Genomic DNA, 27615 nt, shown 5'->3' on the forward strand with positions numbered 1-27615 from the left:
CAAATTTCCGTACTACCTAGAGCCCATTGACAAGTCCTTGGCACAGGCAGAGTGACATTCCTCTAGAGACTCAACCGCCTCCACCTTAATATTTTGCTAAGGGCAAGAGGCAATCCTAGCCTGACTGCCTCCGCTACCCCAACCAGGATCCTGTAAGTCTACTTTAACATATAAAAATTCCTTCGGAAGCTTCCTTTATCTCTAAACCCTCCAAGATACGCATTGGCAATCACCCCGGAGCATATGGCCCACTGATATACATCTGAAGGGTCTCATGACTAAGGTTTTATTAGGCGGTAATAATTGACCTTTTCCAAACAACAGCTAGCCCCACAAGGTCCTGGAAACCTGGCTTCCGAAATTCCTTAGAGACTTACCCTATCCCTGACCCCCTCCCAACTTGCAAGTTTATAATGGAGCACGCACTCCTCACAACCTCAGTGCGGCAGGTCTTTCTGCCCACGGGTCCTGTCCCTGTGCTTTAATAAACCATCATTTTGCACAAAAGATGGTCGAAGAATTCTTTCTTGATCATCGGCTTGGAACCTCACCCCACAGAACCTCACTTATATTCTAAACGTCATCACCCTGACATTTTATTAAATTGTACTGAGATCAGAGTAAAAGACATACTCTAGGCCCTCAAGTAAACACACTTTCCAGGAGCACTCAGATACTCCTCTTTGAAACCATATTTGGCAGACTTTACCCAAAAAGCATCTTTCTTAGTATCTTTTGAATTGGTTGTAACTCAGGTCTTGTCATAAGGTCGTCCCCACCACACGTTTAAGAGTGACTCACATTGACAAATTACAAATCTTAATCAGTACCTTTGAAAGGACTTTTTAGGTCACTCACTCCATGACTTGCCTTTATTTTTTTAAATGCTGGTGACAAACATCAATGTTACCTTTGTGACTATTTGTAAGTCACAGAAAGCTTTCCAAATGTAATGATGATTCAGATCCCCTAAAGCATCGAATAGATTTTGATTTTGATTCAAGATAATGGCCCGCATAGATGTGAAATTGGACATGTATGCAGAATGACAAGAAATCAAAGATAAATTAATGAGAATGCTTATAATCACATTTATGTAAATTCCCCATAATAAACTTTTGAAATGAAAATGCATATCTGATTTGCCCATATGCTTAATGAAGGAGAAAATTCAATCTAATTACCTTCCAGTTGAATATTTACTCCTAATAAAGTATCATTTTAGTTTTTCAATATTTTAAAGGATAGTTAAAATAAACATAATATGTCAAACCAGAAAAAAAGTAATTTTCCTCAAGACTAAGAAAACGTTTTTATTACACACACATTATAATTTGCTAAATACAAATACGTTTTAAATTGAAGGTTCAATTATGTAATCCTATAAAAATGTACTCATGAACTTCTTACAGCTCCTTTTATAGAAATCACTAGAAAAATGCCTTTTAGAAGTAATAATCTGCTTAAAAATTAAACAATATATACTTTTAATATTTTTTGATAGTTGCATATTGTTAATAGAAGTACATTCACTTATTTGCATCTCGTCTTTTTATTCTGTGATTATGTCACTTAAGTCAATTATAAAGGGGTGGTAAATATTCTGTTTTCAGTTATAGATTATAATTTGTTCGATCATCATTCATATGATGAATTGAGTATTTTATCAAACTTCAAAGCAAATTTATTTTATTTTCAATTTAAATTAAGTTTGTTTTCCCCACCTATTTATTAATCTTCAAATTCTGTAACTACCTAGAAAAATATAGGAATATGTGTGTTCAGATAAAAAAAAATAGATATATGCATCTGGGACACTGGTAAACCTATTTCTCTATACAGTTTAAACCTGATCAGGAATTTATTTTTAACCCCATATGAAGACAAAGCACATACCCACAGCTGGTTTGCATATCAATTGTGAGTCATTTTTCTCTCTGCCATATGCTATTTTTTTCGAGGCAATATTGATGTGATTATAGAGAGGAATGTAACAGCAGACCAGATTCAGTTATAATGCACAACTGCTGCTCTCGATCACTTTGAATATCATTCTTCCTTTTCACTTTTAATTTTAAGAAGAAAATAAATGGGGAGGGGCAGATAGGCAAAAAAAAAAATAAATTTCAACTTGAGGGTGACATTGTTTCTGAAGAAAGGAAGGGCAGATTTTAGATACCCTGCTCTCTTTCTGAGGATGGCATTCCCGGTCAAGGCTGTGAGTACAAAGGTGTTTAGCATGAATACATTTAGACAAAATGACATTGGCTGGTATTATGGACTGTACTTTTCTGTGCTGCCAAAATTCCTATGTAGAAGCCCTGATTCCCTACAGGATGGTATTAGCAGGAGGATAACCAGGTTTACGTGAGGTCAGGAGGGCGTGGCCCACATGATGAGATTAGTGCACTTAAAAAAAATAATAATAAAGTCCGTTACTGTCAGTTAAATATCTGGTTATGGCATTTGCTCATCATCTTTTAAAAAGAGCTTTTGGAATCACAGCTGTGATTCTGAATTGTTTTTTCTAGGGCTTTCCCACAACCACAGTTTCTCTCTGGGTTTGTTTCCAGAGTGAGCCAGGAGAAAATTTTGTATCTCGTCTTCTTCATCAGGCAACCCTAGATCAACGGACTAAGGACAAAAACAAAGTAAACGAAGAAAGCCTGTTGCACACAAGCACACAGGAACACACGTTGGTAAGAACAGGAATTACTGCCATTAACACCTGTGCAGCCCCTTCCTCAGAGTCAGGCACTTTATCCTCCCTCATTTCTTGCTCAAAACAACCCTTTGAATTAGATATTACCATCCCCACCTACAGATAAAGGAACTCAAGCATCAAAAGGTGATTAATTTGCCCAAGGTCATACACAAAGGAAATGGCAAGGCCAGCACTAAAATCTAAAAAACAATCTAGCCTGAAATTTCTCGCTTTTGAACGGACACATTTAGCTTCTAAAGGATCTAAAGAATGAAAGTTTAAAGTAGTAAAGGATAAAAATTTAAGTATGCAGAGGGTACAAATACTTAATTGTTTATTGCTATTAGAACCAAATGTGTGCATCTATAAATAAGTCTTAGCATGCAAGTTTTCCTTTTTAATTTACTCTTTTCGTTAGATTTTTGATTTTTAAAGTAGGAAATTTAGAAAATAAATAATGAAAAAGGAATTTAAAAATTGGCTATACTTCCTTCCCCCAGTTACCGTTTCAGCTTTTTTTTTTCCCCCTAATAATGGAATCACATCTTTCAAAATTTGGATGAAACATTATTTACTTAAAGCATGCAGGTGATACGATTTTTTTTTTTCTAATTTCATATGGAAAGCTTCATGGGAGCAAGTCCTGCCCTTTCTGACATTAAAAGCAATTTAAAGTAGTTAATCTCCCCATGAAACTATTCAGTATATGGTTTTTTGATGTGTTACAACTCTAAGTTGCATGATCTGATTCAATAAATAAGAATAAACTCACTAATGAATTAGTAACTTTCCTTTTGATAGTTTTGTATATGGTCAGAAGAATGTCTGTATTTCATTCAGGTCCTTAGTGATGGTTGCCAGAGAAAACACAGGATGCCCATTTAAATTTAAATAACAGGGGCGCCTGGGTGGCTCAGTGGGTTAAGCCGCTGCCTTCGGCTCAGGTCATGATCTCAGGGTCTTGGGATCGAGTCCCGCATCGGGCACTCTGCTCAGCAGGGAGACTGCTTCCCTCTCTCTCTCTGCCTGCCTCTCCACCTACTTGTGATTTCTCTCTTTCAAATAAATAAATAAAATCTTTATAAAAAATAAAATAAAATAAATTTAAATAACAGATAAACAACAATTTTTTTTTTCAGTGAAACTATGTCCCATAAAATATATATTTTCATTTGCAAAATCTGGCAACCCGGGGCACCTGGGTGGCTCAGTGGGTTAAAGCCCCTGCCTTCGACTCAGGATCCAGTCTCGCATCTGGGATCTCTGCTCAGCAGTGAGCCTGCTTCCTCCTCTCTCTCTGCCTCCTCCTCAGGCTATTTGTGATCTTTGCCTGTCAAATAAATAATAAAATCTAAAAAAAAAAAAAAAAGAAATCTGGTAACCCTATGTATATACTTTATCACTGAACATATGAGGTATCTTCTTTAGACCTTTCTGCTCTGGATGCCAAGGCTTTTATTCTGTAAAGTTTCATAGTTTAACAATAGTAGCACTTTGAAAAAAATTCCAGAGGCCTAGGAATGGAGCTTCAGATTAAGATCTGATTTAAAAAATCAAGGTGAGACTTCGGGTATAAAACTGGAACTGAAAAGGCAGAGCAAAATAAAATTATGAAAATCATGGAGTTTGGTAAGTATTCTGTGAGTCCAATAGCTGGTATTAGAAATAAATAAAATTATATAAATAAAATTCTATGTGCACAGAGCAGGAAAGCCTGTGAAGTAGAAAGAGTAAAAATGTAGTAAGTCTTCAAGAAGCAACTCCTCCTCGTTCCCTCCCTACACGTGCACCCAACCCGAATGGATTCAGGTTCTGGTAGTTGGCCCGTCCCCAGCTCCTGTTCACTACTCGTGCGTGGAAACTGCTACTACTAAGGCTTCCTTAAGATTTGTTAAAGACCCTCAACTCAAAAACAGTCAACTGAAGCTTTTTCCCAGAAACAATGAGAAAGAACAGTAGGGGAAAATCTTTTTACACTAACTTCTGTATTAGTAATAAATTTTCCTATGTGCAAGTATTTCCAGAAATGTGTGAAGAGAGAAAGGTTAGCCAGTAATTGAGGGTAGAACCATATTATTCAGTTGCACTATATTTAATAGTATTTTCACACTTATTATTGAAACATAGGAATTTTAGAGAATAGTGGTTAAGGATACAGCACATAACCCATTTTCTACTTAAAATAGCTTCCAGAGAGGTCAGATTTAGGAATGATGCAAATTTGTCATGTCAGTTTTATTTTTAATTTATTTTTTTAGCCTTAGCATTTAGCACCTTGACCAAAACAAAACAGGTGCCAATAAATGGCTGTTAAACACGTGCTAATTCACTATTTTACCAAATGTCTTGGTTTCTAGTAGTCCCCTGAACCTGTCATATACATTCCTCCATGCTCAATGAGGTGGAGTTTTTTGTTTGTTTGTTTTTTAATTTTTTATTAACATATAATGTATTATTAGCCCCAGGAGTACAGGTCTGTGAATCGCCAGGTTTACACACTTCACAGCACTCACCATAGCACATACCCTCCCCAACATCCATAACCCCACCCTCCTCTCTGGACCTCCCTCCCCATGCAACTCTCAGTTTGTTTCGTGAGATAAAGAGTCTCTTATGGTTTGTCTCCCTCCCGATTCCATCTTGTTTCATTTATTCTCTTCCTACCCCCAAAATCCCATGTTGCCTCTCCACTTCCTCATATCAGGGAGATCATATGGTAACTGTCTTTCTCTGATTGACTTACTTCGCTAAGTGTAATACCCTCTAGTTCCATCTACATCATTGCAAATGGCAAGATTTCATTTCTTTTGATGGCTGCATAGTATTCCATTGTGTATATATACCACATCTTCTTTATCCATTCATCTGCTGATGGATATCTAGGTTCTTTCCTTAGTTTGGCTATTGTGGACATTGCTGCTATAGACATTTGGTTGCAAATGCCTTTGGGGATCACTTTAGGGTAAATACCCAGTAGTGCAATTCCTGGGTCATAGGGTAGCTCTATTTTCAACCTTTTGAGGAACCTCCATGCTGTTTTCCAGAGTGGTTGCACCAGCTTGCATTCCCACCAACAGTGTAGGAGGGTTCCCCTTTCTCCGCATAAAGCAATCTACATGTTTAATGCAATCCCTATCAAAATCTCATCAATTTTTTTTCAAAGAAATGGAATAAATAATCCTAAAATTTATGTGGAATCAATGAGGCTTGATCCAAAGTTAAAAATGTTAGGTGGATCCAAACTATTTTGTCCATAGCTCAAAAGAAGTTGATCCTGTTTAAACAGGTATTTTTAAATCAAATAGTACAAATAGCAAATAGTACAGTGTCTAAAACATAGTAAGTCACCAATACCTTTCTCTAGGATGATGGCTAAATGAATGATTGAATAAATGGATATAAACGCACTCCATGTTGCTCATTTAGGCTTTACTGCCCTGTGCATATGCTGGAAATTTCCTCTGATTAAGTCACAAAAGTTAGTCTATTTTCAAGGGGAAATGGGAGAGTATTGTAGGAAAAAAGAAAATGAAATGCTAAGTGGGAAGACATATTTTGAGGTAGAGTCTCTCTTCCATTCTGGATGAGAGAACTCTGGCAGATCTGTTATCTCACCCATGAGGGCATTAACAAGTCCTCCTCATAGTAGATGCAAAAGTATAAACTGAGAAGAAGAACTGCCAATTGGAAACATTCAGCAATGAACTCATAGTTGAACAAATGCATACAGTTCCCAATTCTTTCACACTCAGAAGTGTCATGGTGAACCAGTACCTACAACTACTAATAAAAGAGGAGTCATAGCCATGCAACGAGGGTTAGGCTTGCTCTATCTAAAAGTTACATGGAACCAGAAAATGCAATTGAAAAATTGCCAAATATGGAGTATGTCTTATATACAGATAGCCAGGCTGTTCCACTGTTAGTCAAAAATGGGTTTTAAAATAATTCATCCCCCAGAATTAACCCACACTCTTTAACCCAACCGCCCATGAAACTTTTACCAAGGCTGGGTTTGGATTCTGGACCACACAAGTATGGGAATGCACCAAATCATTCAAGAATGAACCCCTTGGAACCCTGCAACATTACTACTCACACAAGCCACAAAGTCAGATACTCAACCAATTCCAGGAGGCTAGTTCTATTTCTACAATAAGAAACTGATTATCTAACTAGGCAAGAGTATACCGACCGTTCTTTAACAGTTCATTCACAGTATTTCAGAAAGCTAGCTTATCAAGCAGAGTAATTTTAATGAATATAAATTGCAGTGATCCCAAATAGAGCTTCATGGGACTTTCTCATTTTTACTGTACGGCTAATTCCATTATTGTTCTCATTTAGGATTTCCTTTATCTATTATGGAATATTGACAAGTAATCTATTCCATGCTTATGCTACAAATTGAATATAAAATTTCCCAGAGATGAATTTAAGTCCTAGGCTTGATAGGATATGTTTGAACACTACAAGTTCTAGGTCTTTTTTTCTTTTTTTTCTACATTTTTTAAAAGCTTTCAACTCCAGTGAAAGTATACAGGTCTTATGAGTGATTTGACCACACAAAGCAGATGCCTCAGAGTTGGTAGACTTGTTTTGTGATTATTAAAATTTCCCCAGCGAGGTACAACCTCCACTTCCAAATTCTAACTTTGCCACTTCATTTCTGACACATGAGGAGATGCCCTTTTTGTTCAAATAAGCAAACACAGCCCCAAAGAGAAAAAGCAAAAATATGTGGCAGTGGGTCCAGATTCTGGGACTCGAACTATAAAAATTATTTTTTTTTTCTCTACAGTTAAATTGCTTGCCTACTTGATAAAACTTGAAAGAGAGCATCATTAGCATAACAGCAGCAAAATCTATTCTTGTCTTAATTTCTGCCACACAGCTTTGGCATTAGAGACTGTGATGTCAGGAAATCATGAAAGGATGTGTCAAGTTCTAAAAAAAAAAAAAAAAAAAAAGTTCAAGGAAGTTCATAGTCTCACACAAACACAGGGAAAATTTTTCAGTCTCCAGTGTGAAGAGATTGAAGAAATTGATAGTGTTGCCTGGACATTTGCTTTCTTTTGTTCTCTCTCATCAGGTGAGGAAGCTGAATCCTCTTCCTTCTCAACAACCTCATATTAGACTTCCATCTCTACTTGGTCCTTTTGGACACATGCCCCAACTGGGCACTGGATGAGAAATGTCTCCAATGGAGCACACATGAGCTACAGTGTAATTAGGACTTGATCTATGCTTGACCTCATTTATTACACATGGTGACTTTGCTTACATTGTTACAAGTTTTCTCCTTACCCACTCACCCCTCTCTGCCTCAGTGAGGCAGAACACTCAACTTCCTTAATTCCTCTTTGTATGGTAAACCCAACCTTGAGTCAACAATTTCGACAAATATAATTATGAAAGAATCTAGTTTCTCCTTCTTATCCTAATAAGTCATTCCTCCGTATATCTTTACAATTTTTAAAAATCTTATCAAAATCTTCACATGATATTACAAGCACTATGTATCTAGTTAAAACCTGTTAATATTTGGAACTCTTCCAATATATTTACAAAATAAGATGAAAGTTAAAAAAAAAAAATATATATATAAACAGCCACACAGAAAGTAGAATATAAAGAATGACGGACAAAGTCTGCAAGCCTGTGCTCTAAAAAATATTTTCTTTTCATTTGGGATCAAATAGGCACACAAATATGCATATTACTTGCATACTATTACATAAATCCCTCGATTGCAATGTTATAAATATATTCATTAAATATAAGTTTGATTATTTATACTTCACCTACTTAAAAATATTTGAGGCAATTATATGAAACTATAATAGCAATTTTTAAATATAATATTACCTTTATATTAAAGTGTGAAAATATTAAAAATATATTCAGTCATATGCATATTCTGAAACATCATTTGCATATTTAATGTATTATCCATGTGGTGCTTTCTCTCTATCTCTGAGACTTGACATCTATATGAGTTTCTGTAATTTTGGAATGTATTTTTTATTATCTTAGTGATTGTTATTTTATGAGACCATCAGGATTTTGTCTCTCCTCCTTTCTTATTCTTCTTATTAACGCCTGGGTGGGGAGGGGGTGTTGAAATGTATAATGAGATATCTTTCCCTTATTAGGACTGCTTTTGGAGTTTCTAGATTGTCAATAGTTTGTTGACTTAGCCAAGGCACTATAGTTATCGCTTGGCTGGTATTTGATACGATTTGGCTTTCAACCATTGGTTGTTTGTTTAACCGCTGATTTTAGGGAAGGTTTCTTTGCCTTTGTGTCCTTAGTTACTTTTCTATCCAGTTCTCAAAGTCGACAATTCCTCATTTGTAATTTGTGTTTTGCTACTTTCATTGCTTCTTCTGTGTGCATCCCTAACTAGACAGGGGCAACGCCAAACCCTTACAAATTCAAAACACTACAGCCTTAGTCAAAACTTAAGGCAGGTTAGTATTCAGTCTTTAAATACTCCAATTAAAATAAGTCAATGATTTCGACCCAGTGAAATACAGTAAAGAGAAACCCTGCTAACTTGCAACTCCTCATTTTAAAAATATAGACACAGATGTCACATTTGGTTAATGTTCAGTATGTTTTCAGAATAATTTAATCTGAAAAGCATCCCTCAGACTCCATTTCCTATGCAGGATGATCCTGTGAGGCAGATAGGGTTTCCGTGAGCAAGGACCACCCAGCTACATTGATCCGCTGTATTCCACTTGGTTGCTCTGTGTCTCTAGGAACCAAATCTCTCTGACCACTCAAAGTTGCACTTGGTAAACTTTCTCACCCTGCATTGTTTTTTATGTTATAATCCAGCATGACATTGAAAAATAGTCTCTCTTTTTTGTGTCTGTAACTGAATAAAATATTTTAAAATTATATAAGAAAACTGGCCCACTATTTAAGTCTGCATACGACTGTCCCTACACACTCGGATTTTCCCACATATTGACTATAGGAATAATTTTCACCCTTTGCTATTCCAGTTGGCAAAAAATAGCATACAAACTGAGTTAGAGAGCTGTCAAGCACTATAGGTTCCCATGCCTTATGTTATCTACTGCTACTGGATGTGGGTATGTGAACTGACCAAAAAAAAAAAAAAAAAAACAAAAGTAAATATGATTGATCTTCTCTCATAATGACAGAATTCATGTAAGTGGAATAGTGGAGGTAATATCTACTATTTAAAATGACTTTCTCAATTGAAGTTTTGTGTTACAAAAGAATATCCTAAATGTATCTCTTCTTCTAATGCTTACTGGGTGGTGGATGGTTGGAGGGGGTTTCTGACGACACAGGTAGTGTACTTGGCAATTAGATTCGATGTAAACATTTAAGTGAAACTTCAGATCTGCCACCTTTGTCAAGGTTGCATAGCTATGCATTGCTCCTCAATTCTTTTTTTTTTTTTTTAAGATTTTATTTATTTATTTGACAGACAGATATCACAAGTAGGCAGAGAGGCAGACAGAGAGAGAGAGGGAAAGCAGGCTCCCTGCCGAGCAAAGAGCCCGATGTGGAGCTCGATCCCAGGACCCTGGGACCAGGACCTGAGCCGAAGGCAGAGGCTTTAACCCACTGAACCACCCAGGTGTCCCTGCTCCTCAATTCTTAAGAGTCCTTAGCTCTAAGAAATATCATTCATGGTTAGTAAACAAGAAAATATAACTGCCTAAGCAGGTTTCATGATAGCTTGGCTGAGCCAAAACAAATAGATTACAGAACTTTAAAAAAAAAATCAAATCCATTCTATAAATCAAGAATTGTCACAGTGACCTTCCGTAATTGCATGGCTCTGATGCAGGATTAACAAATATGAATGTCAATGACCTTGTATATAATCACCCCCCAATAGCCCCTCTCCTTTTATAATCGGGACTGAGTAGGAACTCTGAGATGTGAGGCACATGAATTTTTTTTGCTGACCTCCATTCCTGCCTTAACTGGATATAATAGAGACCTCAGAAGTCCCTCCAGGGCAGAGCAAGATGGCCTCTCTAGTGATCTCCACCTTCCCAGCAGCATCGGGTGGATACCCCAGAACTCTGTCCCCTCTTTATAGGCCCCTAACTCGCCTTTCCTTCTCATCCCTTACAGCCTTGGCCCTCCAAAGTGACTGAGAACAAGGGAGCTCATCTCATTCTGCCCTATGCTATTCATTAGACTCTCACCAAACAAAGCCCTGGTCATCTGGTTTAATTCCCTTTGGTAGACATCATCTCTCACCAACCTCCAATTCTGAAACTTCCCATGAGTCCTCTGAATTCATAGTATGTCACTAATGAAACACCTGCACTCTCATCTTCTCCAATCATTCTTGTCACTCTCTTGCTCTTCCCTATAGACACAATTTCCTTTGCAGTTCTGTTGCGTTTTAGTGTGGGTTCGCTTCGGCCCCCACATACCTACATATCACTTGGTTTCTCAGGGAGCTGGTTATCTTATTTGCTCATTTGACTCTTCCAAATCATTCTGCCTTCTTCCTTCCTGAAAAATGTCAGAGTAGACTCATGGCACCCAAATTCCATCTCTACCCTTGGTTGGGGATCATCCACCAACATCTGGGTCACTCTCCCTCCACACGTGAATGTCTAGCCTCTGGTATCACCAGACCCCCCCCCCCCCCGCCACCGCAACACCATTTTTTCCATAACTCTCGATGGCTGTCATAGCTACAGAGCTGATGTGTTCCCTGATCTTAGTGAACTTCCAGAGCCCTTGATCCCACCCCCTTCTCTGTTTCTCAAAGGTTTGCTCCATCACTTTCTCTCCCATCACTTCTTCAGTATCAAGGGTCCTTTATTTATGTTTTCCTTTCCATAACTCCATTTCCATTGTCACATAAACATCCTATTATCACTCCCATATTTTGGGGAAGAAACCTCTTCACTTGACTTCCCTCCAGACATTGCCCCATTTTTGTCCTTCCCCTGAGGATAAAACTTCTTGAAAATTGTTGTCTCGCCTAATTCTTTGTGATCTTTCTCTTTTTATTCCCCCTCTACCCCTCTAAGTCTTGATTTTAAGTAACAAATGTCTTGGGAAAGAGATACATCTTAAGGCAATCAACAGAATTCCATCTGACTTCATGGATTACTTATCAATCTCATAGAAGCAGTTTGTACAAATACTTCAGAAAAAGGTTTGTTTCAGGGTCATTATAAAATAACTCTCCAAGCAACAATTCTACTGAAACTGCTTTCCTGATGGTCACCAGTGACCCCTCACCTCACTAAAATCCATGGTGAATAATCTATCCTAACCTTACTTGTCCTATCATCTTTCAACCATTGGTCTTTCTTCTTTGAATCATTTTCTTGACTGGGTTTCCAGGACACCATAACTTTCCTGCCCTTCATTCCACTTTTCTGGTCTCTTTCTCTGGTTCTCCTTTGCTCTTTCTCTGCATCTTTCCTTCTCAAGGGTTGCAATCCCCCAGTGCTCACTATGAAGATCCCTTCTGTTTTCTATTTTTAGGTATCTCATTCATTGTCAGATTTTATACAACACCTGGGGCATACGGGCAGGAAGAACAATGAGACACGGTCTTTAAAATACTGTAAAATTGTGTGTTGGGCACATTTCCACCCCATCTTGCTCTTATCTTCTATAATGACTATTCAAACATTCATGTTGCTGATAGGCCAGAGTTTTCTTTTATCCATTATCCTCCCCAAGGTACCCCACCAGGTTTATCTTCCTTGATCACTCCCAAATGTTGATGTTCTTCAATTCCTTCTTTCCTTCAGCATGCATGACCTGAATTACTGGAAGAGACTTTTGATAGAGCACTCCTCTCCTTTAAACTGTTGGGGAAATGAAGGTGTAAGAAAGTTCAAACTCTCAGTCAGCTAGGATGTATCTCCTGGCCTCTTCATTCCCCAACCCATTCTTAGTCTTTTGCACTATGTTGAGTGAGCCTCAAGCTATTATACTCTGAGACAGCAGATGACTTATCTAATATATTAATATATATGAAAATAAGCTAAAATGTTTGAGATTGAATTGATGAATTTTGCTTTCAGCAAAATTGTTCCAGGAGCTCTGCTCCTTTACCACGAATGCCCCTCTATCAGTTTCCTATAGCTGCTGTAACAAATTATCATGAGCTTAAAATCTATTTATTCTCTTATAATTCTGGATGCCAGAAATCTGAAATTAGTCTCCCTGGGCTAGATCAAGGTGCTTTCAGGGCCATCCTCCCTCTAGGGGCTACAGGAAAATTTATTTCTTGACTCTTCCAGCTTCTAGTGGTGGTTCCTGGCATTCCTTGGCCTGTAGCCACATCACTCTGACCTGTGCCTCCAAGATCATATTGTCTTTTCCTGTGTGTGCTTGTAAAATCTCTTTTTGCCTCCCTTTCATAAAGATACCTATGATTGTATTTAGGGTTCACTTGGAAAATCAGTGATAAACTTCCCACCTCAAGGTCCTTAATTTAATCATACCTGCAAAGTGTGTCTATCTATCTCATATAAGGTAATATTCACAGATTTCGGTCCAGGTGTTAGGACGTGGATATCTTTTGGGAACCCCTTATTCAGGCTTTCATGTCCCCTAATCTCTTATACAAAGGCCAAGAACTACCTGCAAATGCTATAAATTATGTGAAAAGAAAAATTAACTTATTTAGTAATCAGCCACCTTTGCCATAGTTTCATTTATTTCAAACTTTGGATTGCTAAGTCTCTATGATTTATATCATCTATGCTTTGTTTTGCCTATATATAATTCAAATTATAATTCATTAATGAGGAAAGAAGAAGTGTGTAAAACCTACAGCTTTGAAATATACATTTGTTGTTTTTCTATTTTGTATGTATGGCTTCTTTTTCATAAGCATCAGAGCACAATTCTAAAATTTTAATGAAAATGGACAAATACCATTACTCTATTTCAACTCTACGGTCTTGTATGAAAAATAATTTGCATAGTATTTTCAATTCCGTTATTACAATTTTTGCCACAAGAATGAGGTGTCAGATTTTTATTGTCTGATATATATTGAGAATTAGAATTGCTTGCCCTACCACCCTGACCTTTATCCAGAGACTGCATTTTGATTGGCTAACCTTTCTACTTCTTCTTCCTATTTATAGCTTTACTAAACTAAGAGGAACAGGTGAAATGTCCAGTCAGTAAATAGAAAGAATAGCAGAAGGTCAAGCTGAGAGAGAAAATGGCTAAATTTCACATAGGATGTGTAACATTCCAATGCCAAGACCTCATTCTCAAGTAAAAATTTAAATAAGAATGTAAATAGCATAACTGAACCCATTCTCTAAAAATGAACAAAAGAAATGTGGCACATTTAGCCCATTCTACATAGTGTTGCAATTTCCTGAACTTCCACGGAAATATCCTTGAAATATTTCTTGAGGTCACGAAGTCAGTTTTCATTATCACTAAAATGATGCATACATATATTTGTATCTTAAGCCCTGTGTAAGGAAAGTTATTTCAGATCTGTCATCTCTTGGTTGATACAAAATCACAGATTGATTATGACTTCCTCCAGCCCTCTTCTGACAGGATGTGCTCTGATGACTCGAGGAGAAAACTACAGTTCACAACTAATAAAGACTTAACCATTTTATTCCAAATACCTAGATAACTGAACTTTTTTTTTTCACACTTCCTTTTGAACTTGATGTTTTATTTCACTTACAAGAACACATCCAGCAAGGGTAATTCAGATGCGCTACTTGTTTTTTTTTAATTAGTATTCTTAATATATTTATAATTAGAAGAGAGTGCCAAAGTACTACCCAAGTTTAAAAGAAGCTATCTTTTGAAAATTGGACACTAATGAAATATTCACTTTAAAACTAAATCTAAATTTGCCTTAGATTTTAAAATACAGCAATTAAGATTATGATTTTATATGTATATTTCAATAAATAAAAAAGTCTTCTAAGAGATTTCCTTACAAATGTTGCTTTAAATGCAATTTTAAAACAGTGAATTAAACAAATCAATTAACAAATAGTAAAGATTCCTTAAGATTTCTTCTACACCTTGATTCAGTATGACTGACACTTTGGTCCAAGGGAAGTTACTAGAGTATAAACTAATTATGTCCTTAAGTTTTCTAATGCTTTCCCAAAACATAGACATATTCTCTCTTTGAAGAGTCTCTATTTTCTGAAAAATACGTACATAGCAAAAATATTAAAGCATAAACATATTTTGCCTTGCCACAGTTTAAATCTCATCATCCTAGCAAAATAGAGCTTTTATGTACCAAAAATGATCCTTTTACAGGTAAAGAAATTTATCTCAGAGATTAGTCCCACAACTGTGATAAGTATCTTCCATCAATTCAAAAGACAACTAAGATAGCAAAATAAAGTTTGAAACAGAAAAGGAAAAAACAGTGCTTCTTTCCATTATTAATACTATGCATAATTTTAAATTTTTATTCCATCAAGATAAATTTTATCAACACTTTGGCTCATAACACAAAATAATCTCTAGTATTTGGTATGCCATATATCCAGAATAGTATATAGTAGCAATATGGATATGCTATATATTTTCATAATAAAATATATCATATGTATCATATGCTACATACAGTGTATCATATATCTCCTGAGAGATACAGACATAGTCACAGTTAGTTGGAGGGGTGTGGGTATGAGAGACTGAACAAATACTTCTGTTGTTTTTATTTATTGTGTCATATTGTTTTAAAAATACTTTAAATCTACCGGGAATAATCCACCAGAATAAGTAGAGGTTGGACATAAAGAGAAAGGAGACAATTAGAGTAGAAATTTCTTTAGAGTACAAAAGGGTTTATAACTGAGGCATATGAGAAGGATGTGGCCATGAACTGAGGGCATCATAAAGGATGGGGAGGATCTGTATGGAAGTTTAGAAGACTGGCTTTTTTCAATAAAATCATGAGTAGTGAAAGCTTATTGAAGAAACATAAGTAAAGGTGGACAGACCTAAAAATAGGAGAGTCCATGAGAACAGCATTCTAAGAACATAAAGCAAAATCAGAACCAGGCATCACCCAATATTTGACAAGTAAGCTAGAAGGAAAGCATGATGTAGTTAGGGAACACGACAATGGCTCTAGCTATCTGGGTGATGGAGTGACTACAGAAAATGACAGAACTCTGGGCAGACACTGAGAAGATGGTACCTACTTTGTGGTAAGTTATCTTTCTGACCATCCAACATTCTGCCATGGAAGTAGTGACTCTTGCCTAAAATCTAAAGTTTCAAATTTTATGATTAAAATTTATTTTTCTATTTTTATTTTTTTTAAAGATTTTATTTATTTATTTATCAGAGAGATGAGAGAGAGTACAGGCAGGCAGAGAGGCAAGGAGAGGGAGGGAGGAGCAGGCTCCCCGCAGAGCACGAAGCCAGATGTGGGACTCCATCCCAGGACACTGGGATCATGACCTGAGCCGAAGGCAGCCACTTAACCGACTGAGCCACCCAGGCGCCCCTATGATTAAAATTTATCTCATGATATATTAGTGCTCAATTAGTGAAAACAGAAAAATAAAGACTAGTCTTTATTAAAGACTACATATGTACTGCACTGTAAAAATAAACAAGTGAACGAAAAACAAAAATAGGAAAATAAAATGTAGGAAAGAACTAGTGAACCAAATTCTCCAGTGTGTCTTTCACAAAAAGGAGCTAGTTACTGGAGAAAAAAGAGATTTTTAGTTATAAGGGTTCTGATTTTTAGAACTAGAAGTAATTTGACCTCCTAATCAACAAATACAAGATTATTCCGGGCAAATGTCATCACATATTATTAGTTTTCCTTTTTATAAACTAACATTATAGTTTAAATAGTATCCTAACATTTGTTTTAACACACTAGTGTGCCCTTAGTTACAGAATTCTAGCAAGACCATTGACAAAAGTAATAATAATGAAACAAAACTTTAAAAGTACATTTGAAATTCTTTTTTTTTTTTTTAAAGATTTTATTTATTTATTTGTCAGAGAGAGAGCGAGAGCGAGCACAGGCAGACAGAGTGGAAGGCAGAGTCAGAGGGAGAGGGAGAAGCAGGCTCCCTGCGGAGCAAGGAGCCCGATGTGAGACTCGATCCCAGGACGCTGGGATCATGACCTGAGCTGAAGGCAGCTGCTTAACCAACTGAGCCACCCAGGCGTCCCAACATTTGAAATTCTTAAGCCTTTATTTCACACAAATCAGAGCCTGAAACATGGTTTGAACGATAAATTTTCTGAGTACACTTGAAATACAATTGGGGTGCCTAGGTGGCTCAGTCGGTTAAGTGTTCAATTCTTGGTTTTGGCTCAAGTCATGATCTCAGGGTCACAAGATCGAGTCTCACATTGGGTCTTGTGCTCAGCACGGAATCTGCTCACTCTCTCTCTCTATCCCCCCCACTTCCACATGTTCTCTCTCTAAAATAAATAAAATTAAAAAAAGAAATATCATGAAATTACTAATCCTTGATTTCTATAAATATATTAGAACAATCTAATATAAAGTGGGAAAACATACTCAAATTTACATCAATATTATTTATTTATTTTTATATAGAAATATGGTCAGTATAAACCATAGAAATTTTTCTAAGATCTAGAAACATAAGTTTTAGAAAGCTCTACATTTGATTGATTGTTGACAGCTATGTTAGTCAAGGAGCCAACATGATTACTACAGTAAATTGGCATCACTCCTCCATTGACTAATACAAAGTTGAATCACTCAGTCCATTGACTGATACAAAGTTTGGTCTAACTTCCAAACAGCACAGTCACAAGTAGGAGAGCAAAACAATATTGACACAACATAGCCTCACTATGGCAAGAGTATCTTATTCAGGACAGAAATTTCAGACTCTGGAAGGGATTATTAATAAATTCATAGTTTATATTATTAAGGAATACAAACCAGACTAATAAAGTGAAGCTGTTATGAAGGAACTGTTTCCTTAAATGGGTGAATAAAATACTTCAAGAGTTTTATATACATATGTAGATTTTAAATTCTATAGTTTCTCAGAATATAGCAAGACCACAAGATCGCTAACCAAATAATAAATATGAATCCTCAGTTGGCCAGTGAGTTAAATAAACTATTTTGTAAATCTTGTTTCCCAGTACTTACAGATAATGTTTATTTTTAAAAAATCAATATTCTATACTTTCAGGTAAGACATAACTTATTTCCTAAATCCCAAACTCTGACTGACATTGATAAAGAATTTAAAGCAATCAAAATGGAAATAATTTAACATAAGAATAGAAAACTAATAAAAAGTCATATGATATATAAATATAAATAAGCAAATAGATAAGTAGAACACTATCATAAAGGAAAATCAGATAGGAAAAAAAAATAAGACCAAACAGGTATGAGTTTAGTACCTAAAACTACAAGCCCTAAAGCCTTTTCCGGTAACTCTGAGGGAGTTAAAACTTTGGTTCAAGTCTTCATAAGTGTCAAGAGGAGAGGAAATCACAGAAAGTTGCTGGGGCTGAGGTACAAAACCAAAAGCAGACCATTGGTTGGGAGTAGAACCTACACTCTGGGAATGAGACTCAGGGGTACTTCCGTTCCTACCCAGTTTTTCTCCAGTGAACAGTTGTCCTGAAAACTAAAGTAATACCTGAATCTATGTTTTGTTGATGACATGCTCTATATTGACCTGTCCTGAGTGTCTGATACACACAACCTTATTTTGATTCTTATAACCTCTTGTAAGTAATAATTTAAAGAATTTATACCACTCAACACCAAAAATCAATGAATGAATCAATCAATCCAATTAAAAAACAGACAGAAGAACCTGATAGTCATTTTTCCAAAGAAGACACAGAGACAGTCAACAGAGTTATGCAAGGGTGCTTGTTATCACTAATCTTTAGGGAAATGAGATATCACCTCACTCTAGTCCAGAATGGCTAGTATCAAAAGGACAACAAATAACAAGTGTTGACAAAGATGTGGAGAAAAGGAAACTTTTGTGCACTGTTGGTGGGAATGCAAACTGGTGCCGCCACTGTAGAAAGCAGTATGGGGATTCTGTAAAAAATTAAAAACAGAATACCACATAACCCAGTAATTCTACTTCTAGATATTGACCAATAACAACACAAAAATCACTGATTCAAAAAGATACAGGCACCCCTATGTTCACTGCAGCATTATTTACAACATCCAAGATACAAAAGCAACCTAGGTATCAACAGATGAATGGTAAAGATATGGCATAAATACACAAAGGAATAGTACTCAGCCATAAAAAGAATGGCCGTTACAAACAACATGGATGGATCTAGAGGCTATGATGGTTAGAAACACAGGTCAGACAGAGAAAGACAAATGTTATGTAATTCCAGAATTATATAGTAAAGTCTATAATCTAGAAAAAGGGGGAAAAAAAAAAACAAGCAAAAAGAAATGGACACATAAATACAGAGACCAAAGTAGTGGTTGCCAGAGGTAAGGGGCTAGGGGATGGGCACAACAGGTGAAAGGGATTAAGAGTTACTGACTTCCAGTTATACAAATAAATAAAGTCACATAGATGAAAAGTAACACATAAGGACTATAGTCAATGATATTATAATAAATTCATATAGTGACAGGTGGTGATTATACTTACTGTGGGAGGTACTATGTAACACATGCAATTATAGAATTACTGTGTTGTACACCTGAACGTAATATAATATTGCATGCCAACGGTACTTCAATAAAAACAATAATTAGTATTAATAAGAATAAGAAAGTGATATGAAGATCAAAGGGTTTACTTAGCTTTACCAATATGTATAATTTTAGAAATTAACATAGACAAGATTAAAAACCAGGTATGTCTGACTCCAATCCTCTGTTCTTAACCAGCATCTACATAATAAATATTGAATTCAATTTTAATTCAATTATTTCTTTTAGATACACATGAAACATTGGTTTCACACCAAGGCGTGATTCACTGTGTTTGGAGAGTGGAGAGCAGGAAATGACACAGAATTAGGAGATCCAGCTAGTGACTGTCAAGAATGATCTCTTCATCTTTTTGTTTCATTTGTGTGTTTTTAATTGGAAGGAAGGGATATGTATAAACATATTTTTTTGTTTTGTTTTGTGGTGGTGTTTTAACCCCCCTCTTTAAGCAGGTGGATTTCATTAAGAGATAACATTCCTTAAGCTGTATATGGGATAAGGCTGACTGATGCTGTCAGTTAAAATCAGATCCATGTGCCTGCCCAGTCCGCGGACACCACTCACGAAAACTGAGAACGCCATCAAGGACAAAGTCTCAAGACATGGCCAAGCTTCCTCACACCATGCTGCCTACTCCCCCCCGTCCCCCCCCCGTTTCTGGGCAGCTGCCTCACCTACTTTGGCTTCCATTCCATTCCATCAGCAGAGTTCTCCTTTCCTCCTGCTTCCCTAGGTAGAATTTCCTTTTTTTGATCCAATGACCAAGCTCCAGGAGAGTCCTAATTCTGATTTTTCATTTTATCACCTTTTGACCAGACACGTTTCTAGTTCAGCCCACCTTGATGAAAAACAGTTTCTGTCTTATCCTAGCCAATAATTCTGCCTGCTTCTATGACCTACAAGGGTACATTCCACTAAGTGACAAATAGTATAAAATTCCCTAATTCAAATAGCTGAAGCATTTATATTATGTTCTTTTATTTTTTTTTAAGATTTTATTTATTATTTATTTGACAGAGAGAGATCACAGTAGACAGAGAGGCAGGCAGAGAGAGAGAGAGAGAGGGAAGCAGGCTCCCTGCTGAGCAGAGAGCCCGATGCGGGACTCGATCCCAGGACCCTGAGATCATGACCTGAGCCGAAGGCAGCGGCTTAACCACTGAGCCACCCAGGCGCCCTATTATGTTCTTTTAAATAATAAAATTTTTAAAACCCTCCCATAAAACAAAACAAAACAAAAATGAAAATCCACAAAACAAGACCAAAAAAAAAAAAAAAAAACCTAATAGAGTTTCAAATAAGCCATTTCAACTCAGCAGTACATTCAGGGGAAAATAAAATTGGTTTCAATTTAAAGTTGTACTTCAGACTAATGACTATAAAATCAAATTCGTACAATTCTCACAAATTCTGAATCTAATTAATTTCCACACCTGAATTGTCATTGTTTAGAAATGATCATAGTTGCTTAATATACTATAAATAAGGTGAGCAAACACAGGCAACAGAAATTTGCCTATGTACATACAGTTGTTTTTTTTTTTTTTCTAAATTCATATCCTGGGTAAAATTTTAGGTAACTGCATCTAGTCAAAATCTATCTTTGCCATTCTCCCTCTTCATGTTTTAGAAATCCCTCAGGATTTTCTTTTCTTTTCTTTTTTTAGTTATTTGATAGACAGAGATCACAGGCAGGCAGAGAGAGGGGGAAGCAGGCTCCCCGCTGAGCAGAGAGCCCAATGTGGGGCTCGATCCCAGGACCCTGGGATCATGACCTGAGCTGAAGGCAGAGGCTTTAACCCACTGAGCCACCCAGGTGGCCCCTCCCCTCAAGATTTTCAATAGCTAATAGAAGGCACTCTTCGTCCTCATTTTATCTCCTACATGAAGTCTCCTACCACCCCCAATTTTTGTCATTCTTCTATCACAATTTGGCTATCCTCCGCTTCATTCCATGAGGATCATTTATACATGAAGTGACAGTGGAAAATAAAATTGCACGAGGTAAGTTATTTGTATGGGATAGCAGAATAATTTACTGCACCTCCTAGGTACACACTCAGAACACACTGATGTGATCATTAGGAAGGTCAAACACTTATTATTCTTCTAAAGATGTTGCTAAAGAAGACATTTTTTGGTTAGAAAGGCCTTTAAGTAACTCTCTTGTTTCTCAAGTTCTTTTTAAACATAAAAGTTGATCCCTCAAGATATCTCCCTCAAGATATCTTAATGAATACAACTATGAATAAAATATGTTGTTTTTCATTTTCATTGAATGAAATGTATATTATAGACACACAAATGACCATATTAGTTACTTCAGCTAATGTAATATTTATAGGCAGAGAAGTTAAAACCCATTCCTTAAAGGTAACTACCTGAACACAGTAATGTTATGTTAGAAACTGGCTTGATCTTTACACACGCAGGTATCAACATTTATGGTGATCTTCTAGGTCTTTATGATCTTATAGGTCTTTAGAGATTTTTTTTTAAAGATTTTATTTATTTGACAGAGAGAGATCACAAGTAGGCAGAGAGGCAGGCAGAGAGAGGAGGAAGCAGGCTCCCCGCTGAGCAGAGAGCCCAATGCGGGACTCGATCCCAGGACCCTGAGATCATGACCTGAGCTAAAGGCAGCGGCTTAACCCACTGAGTCACCCAGGCGCCCGGTCTTTAGAGATTCTGAGAAGAAAATCCAATGCCCCAGCATTTTTGAGCACAATGAGAAAGGACAATAATATTTTGCTTATTCTATCCATATCACGTCTAAGGTCAGCACAAGCCAGTGAGTTGATCAAAACACGCAGTTCAAGGTACTTGTGCTTTAAATTCTCTATCAGCAGAAACTTAAGAGTGCATCCTCGCCAATACGATCTCACAAGTTTATTCCATGACAATTGTCCTCAAGCAAGCGAGGAGGACATGACTAACGCACGTAAATAAGTATTATTCATTTCATCTCATTTTGAGAGTGGTCACAAGGGAGCATACGGATGTACCAAATGAATAAACTGTATGGAAAGTGAAAAATATTGGGTGGAATTTAAACCACAAGAGCCTGAGTCCTATTTGGGAAAAGTCACATGCATGCTAAAGGACCGAGGCTGGAGGAAACAGGGAAGCTGGGGCAGGCAGCTGGAGGTGTGTATGCCCTGACCCGTTGGGGGGGAGCCGGAACAGGGGCAAACAGCTGATAGCCAGTCACTTAATTTAAGTGTCCCTATGGCAAGGACAGATGGAAAGGGTTCTGAATACAAAGCTAAAGACAAAACTTTATTTTGTGGGATCGGTGTCCACTGTAAAGGATTGTGAGGAAAAAAAGAAAAAAAAAAAAGAGGGATGATGAAAACAATGCCTCAGACTAATCTGCAAGGAAGAAGGAAAGTATGTAGTCAAGGAGACCGATCATGAAGCTACGTTTGACAGAGGTGAATAGAAATTCATTTTACAATGTCAAAGTTGAAGAGGCAAACGCACTGATAAACTTCTGGGGGACAGTATGAGGTACAGACTTGCTTTTTATGTGTGTGGGTGTCGGGGTAGGGAGGGAGGCATGTGTGTTTGCAGTGTTAGACAAGTCAGCAAAGGCAAACAGCTTCTACTCAGTAAAGAATATCATGGGGAGGGTCCTGTGAAAAACAGGCGGGTTCTGCAGCTACAAATGAACTCACTTCTTCACAGCTCCCTTTCCTCCCCTGGTTCCAACTGATTTTTCCCCCCTGAATATCTCATCTGCAAATAATGGTAAAGGAAGATCAAGTAATCTGTTTATAGTCACCCTTCTATCAGGTGGGAAACATCCCTTCACTTATAGACCACCTGCAATGAACTCAGGTTGTGTATAATTAGAATCGAGTGCAAATTGGCTTTTCCCTGTGCAACCAGAGTATATTTCCCTCAGAAATTAAAGATTCCACCCCTTAGAAACATGATTATTAAAAACAGATATTTCAGATTTTCTCTCTCATACATTCAAAGAGGTCAGAGGTGGCAGATTGTATTTTACACAGTGAGCCCTGGAAATGGCAATCTAGTAAGATTCTGTTATCCCAAATGTTATCATCTTTTAGGGAGAACGGACATCAGTAGGTTTTATTAATGAATTTAAAGATGGAAATTGAGATGCTGAAGAAGCAATAAGAAAATAAGATACGTTGAGAAAATTGTCTTGCTCTGCAGTGGCCCCTTTGACTTATTACTATAAGCTTTTTGTCAGTTCTGTAAGAGGCAGGGTACTTTTTAGTTATGCTCCTCAGTGATGGAAAAGAAAAAAAATCCTTCAAATATAAACTTGAGGATTTAGAATTTTCTCATTCTATTAAAATTCAGATGTTATTCATCAGGCTGACTGATTATGGACTAAGAATATAATTAAGTCTCTATTTCTAAAAGTTTTAGAAGGGTATACATGTTAAATGCATTTAGTTATGTATTTGCTTTTGTGATTCAAAATAGCATTTTTTCACCAGCACTTTGAGAATCTAGAACGGCTTTGTCAGATGGGACTTTTGGCAACAGACGTGCTGTCCAATAGGGCAGCTTCTCATTACATTGGGTGCTTAAGCACTTGAAATATGGTGAGTGCAATTGGGGAACAGAATTTATGAATTCATTTAATTTAAATTAATTTTAACTTTAATAGTCATATGAGGTTAGTGACTACTGTATTGGACAGTATGTCGAGGAGAGAAAATAATCCATGGCCATGATAGCCAACTGGTTCTGTCTGGGTTCTGAGCTGGACACCCTACCCACACCTGGTGCCTCCTAGGAACTAAGAAGACTCCAGTACCCGAAATCAGACAACATCCTTGTGTTCCTGCAACTCTTTATCTGAGCATTAGCCTTTCTTCTCCCGTAACCCACTCCCGGGCTTCCCAGTCAAGAATCATCCTATAGATTTCCTTCCTCAAGCAGGACAGTAACCTCAAATAAACAACGTGGTCTCCACTGTTCAGAGTGGGAGTTTTCCAGGCTCTTGCTCGACCCACAAAGCCTCCACCTTTGAAAAGTCAGCCATCACTTATTTCTTGCGATGACTGCTACAATTTCCCAACTGGTTTCCCTATTTCCATTGCTGCTGTCCCTTTTCCAGCTCTCCTAATCCTTCTTCAAAAATGCCGCTCTATGGATAATTCCAAAATACAACTCCAGTGCCCCTTACTTTTGTAAAATCCAGTAGGGCGACCTTTTATTTCCTGGGAGACATTCTGATGAAATGTAAACCTCTCGTACAGTCGCGGATGTAATTTTATGCTCTAGTTCCCTCATTTCTGGCACTTGGCAACTTTTATTCTGTGTTCCCTGAGCATGTACACTCTCTTTTCACTCTGATTTTACTATCTACTGTGTATATATATATAACCTTCCTTCCTACAGAGCTGGAATGATTCTTATGGTCTCCTCATCCTTACCCACTACACCCTGCCCAAACCCCACATTTTGGAACACACACACACACACACACACACACACACATACCGACCACCACCAGCACTACCACCACCACCTCCTCTTAGCTGGGCACAACTACTGTGCTTCTAGAACTACCTTCTCCAGAAAAAAACTGCTTTAGGTCTCCAGGATGACCTGGGTCTTTATCTCCTGACTTCCCAAACATTGTATCATGATTCCTATCATAGTTCCCACCACAGTGAATTAAATTTGTTAAATTTTCATAATTTCTCCAGGAGCCTGTGGGCAACTAATAGACAGGAACTTAATCTTTCCTTCCTAAACCACCAGTGTCTGCGATCACACATCCAGCTACCCAAGAGTTCTTCAATGCATGGGTGAAGGAAAGAGTAAGAACAGACCAGGACTGAAGATTTAGAGATAAAATCATTTAGAAGAACCCAAAGAGAAATAAAAATTCTATGTGTGTATTCAAATATTCTCATTTAAGGATCCTAAGAAAATAGGATTTTGCTCACATGTGTGTGCATAACATATATTTATGCACTTGTATAAATACATATTTTATTTACACATATTCATATTTATTTTTTATTGTTTCTAGAAAGTATGTAGGTGTGACTGAAAGATAAAAAATATTAGAACATTTATGGAAAAGAGAGTTTGAACCAATCGGGTTATCACGTTAAAAAATATGCAGTTCTTCTGCTAATGATGGCCACTTGGTTATAAGGAAGTGGACATGCTCCACGTCTCATGTATGAAGGCATTTTCTTTGCCCTTCGTCCTCTTTATTTTACACGGTAAGAAGGAGAAATAGTTTGAGTCATTCAACAGTCATTTTTTTTTTTTTTACCACATTTAGGCTATCACAAAGCTAGTACCAGTTAATGCTTTCTAAGGATCCACAGAACCTTTTCTCCAAAGCCTGTATCTATGACTATTTTTAATAAACAAGTGAAAATGGAATGCCCCCAATAGAGAATGATTTCTTCTATAATACAGCAAGTTCCTGAATGAGCCTTATGGGGATTTTGTAAGTCTAATCATTCCCTATTCCATGAAATAACAATATTTAATTCACCGTATTCAAGGAAGACACTGTAATTGCCTGAGGTAGCTTAGTCAAATTGAAGATCACTGGATAGGAGTAACCCCAAACAGCTCAGCGGTTTAGGCCAAGAGATACCCGGGGACCGGTTATCAGTAAGGATCAAAAGCCAGGTCACAGCCCAGATAACACCACACACCAAAAATCTATCCGAGCACATAAGATGCAGTATCTGAACTAGTTAGAAAATCAAGAATTCAGAATTTCAAGAGCGTTTCTGTCTCTCCAGAGGCTTTCCGGAGACAGATACCTCTGGCAGTGAATTATGTCTTCTCCTTACAAATAGAGTTTCCATTTAAAACCTCATATCTTAAATTACTTTAATTCCTCGATGAGCACAGAGCCTGCAGCAGGCTGATATTTCCCTATTCAATTTGGAATAGAGATAATTCCCAGGTAATTACATTAATGTAAAGAAAGGCACAAGATAACCCAGGACGGCAGGTAAAACAAAAGTCACTTATGCTCACATTGGAAATAAACAGATTTAAACCATTATGAAAACCCATTGCAGAAAAACTGAGAAGTTGCTCCGTCCCACTTTACAGTTAACTTTATTTGGGAGAAAGATGCCCCTCTCCCACCTTTTGTGGGATTAATACAAGACTTAGTGACCTGTATTTGTATGAAAGCTGTTTAAAATACCGCATCACAAAAAATGAATTCGAATTGCTCCAAAAGATGTTATTAATGCAAAATAAATGTCCCACAATCCAAAAATTTGAAAACCAATATTCAAATAATTGCCCATAGAAAACAGACTGTCTGTAAATCAGCTAATCAAAGAGATGATGTCATAAAAGCAGAAACTAAATTTATACAGCCAAACAGAACAAATACATTGGACTAAATGTAAAGACACGGTCATGGATCTATACTTCTCCATTATGAAAATGATCTGCCAAAAACTCTATGGCAAATACCACCAGAGTGAGTACAGTTTATCAAAATTATAAAATGGGAGGCTAAATTTAAATAATCATACCAACTTTTTTCATGCATTTAAGCATAATGGAGTTCCAAATATTGAGATGTTGTGGTTTTTAAAAAGTTATTGCATACACATAAGCACTTACTGTTATTTCGTTGCAGCAAAAATCTATATCCACGACAAGAGCTTGAAGTTATTGCCTGTTAAAAAGTCACAAAAACATGAATATGTTAATTTAAAATACAATAAAGTCTAAATTGCAATAGTTAATAGGATTCCTTTACATTAATAAATAAGAAATATTATAACTATAATCTCCTGGTTTTAGTTTATTTTCATGAATTAAAATCTGCAAAAGACAAGGGAAAATTACTTCTCAATGCACACCATAAATTAAAAACACTACTGAAAAAGGAAAAAAAAAATTCAATTACGCAGAAACGAAAGCATCCTAGTTAGAGTAAATAATGCATTCATTTCCCCCACCCTGTAATGTTCATAGGTAATCTGATCATTGGTTTCTGTAGAGTGAATGAAGAATATTTTGAGTTATATACTGATTAGAAACTTATGTTTCACCAGTTATCTGGAATTTTCTTTGATTGAACCAATCTTTGTTAATCCATCAAACAAACTGGAAAACAACAATAGGAAAAAAGATCTAATCAAATTAGAGAGCCACTGCTTCTGAACAATTAAAGAATAAAATACAGCAATACACGGGTAAATTA

At 36.8% G+C, this 27615-nt stretch overlaps 1 protein-coding gene across 1 annotated transcript in view; it reads right to left on the reverse strand.

Moving 5' to 3' along the window:
• The window catches only part of TENM3 (teneurin transmembrane protein 3), a 2451411-nt gene that overhangs the window by 1671639 nt on the left and 752157 nt on the right, over positions 1 to 27615 (reverse strand). The window contains exon 4 of the mRNA XM_082715814.1: positions 27030 to 27084. The gene's annotated coding sequence lies outside the window, so the exon portion shown is untranslated. The remainder of the gene's footprint in view (positions 1 to 27029; positions 27085 to 27615) is intronic.

Source organism: Mustela nivalis (assembly GCF_964662115.1).
Source record: "Mustela nivalis genome assembly, chromosome: 20".
In the NCBI taxonomy this organism is placed as follows: Eukaryota; Metazoa; Chordata; class Mammalia; order Carnivora; family Mustelidae; genus Mustela; species Mustela nivalis.